Below are 996 nucleotides of genomic sequence, written 5' to 3' on the forward strand. Positions count from 1 at the left end.
AAGAGTGGGCTTAAGCCCGTTGTCATCTGAAAATGGGTCACAAAAGTGCAAAACAATCTGCATTGCTGTGATCAACAGGAGAAGTACAACCAAACAGGCTTTGGCTGTACTTCTCCTTTAATAAATCTATCACACGACCAGTGTCCTGTTTGGCATTACTTGCGACAATTGATAAATGTCCCCCTCACCTAGTCCAGTATCTCACTTGTACCCCCCTATCCAGGGGCCTTTACCACACCAACCACCATTTCCTAGTCAATGGCCTCCTCTGCACCCACCTCCCTAGTCCAAGGCATCCTTTTCACTCCGCTCCTAGTCCAAGGCCTCCTCTACAGCCCACCCCAAGTTCAGAGCCCCCTCTGCACCCTGCTCTCCGAATCCAGGTCCTTTACCACATCAACCCCACTTTTCAAGTCCAGGGCCTTCTGTGTACTCCCCTCCTAGTCCAGAGCCTCCTCTGCACTCCCCCCCCCCCAGTCCAGAGCCTCCTTTGCACTCTCCTTCTAGTCCAGGGCCTCCTCTGCACTGCCTCTCTCCTAATCCAGCCCTATGCTAGCCCAGGGCTTTCTCTGCACCCCCTCCCACTCCAGCACCTCGTCTGCACCCTCCCAGTCCAGGGGCTCCTCTGCATCCCCCTCCCAGTCCAGGTCCTTCTTGCACTCCGCTCCTAGTCCAAGGTCTCCTCTACAGCCCACCCCAATTTCAGACCCTCCTCTGCACCCTACTCTCTGAATCCAGGTCTTTACCACATTAACCCCATTTTTCAAGTCCAGGACCTCCTCTACACCCCCCAGTCCAGGGTCTCCCTTATACTCCCCTCCTAGTCTAGGTCCTCCACTTGTACCCCCCATTCCAGAGCCTCCTGTGTACTCCCCTGCTAGTCTAGGGCCTCCTCTGCACCCCCAAGTCCAGGGCCTCCCGTGTACTCCCCACCTAGTCCAAGCACTCCTCTGCACTCCCCTCCTAGTCCAGGGCCTCCTCTGCACTCCCCTCCTA

The sequence above is a fragment of the Aquarana catesbeiana genome, linkage group LG03, assembly GCF_042186555.1.
Source record: "Aquarana catesbeiana isolate 2022-GZ linkage group LG03, ASM4218655v1, whole genome shotgun sequence".
Classification (NCBI taxonomy): domain Eukaryota; kingdom Metazoa; phylum Chordata; class Amphibia; order Anura; family Ranidae; genus Aquarana; species Aquarana catesbeiana.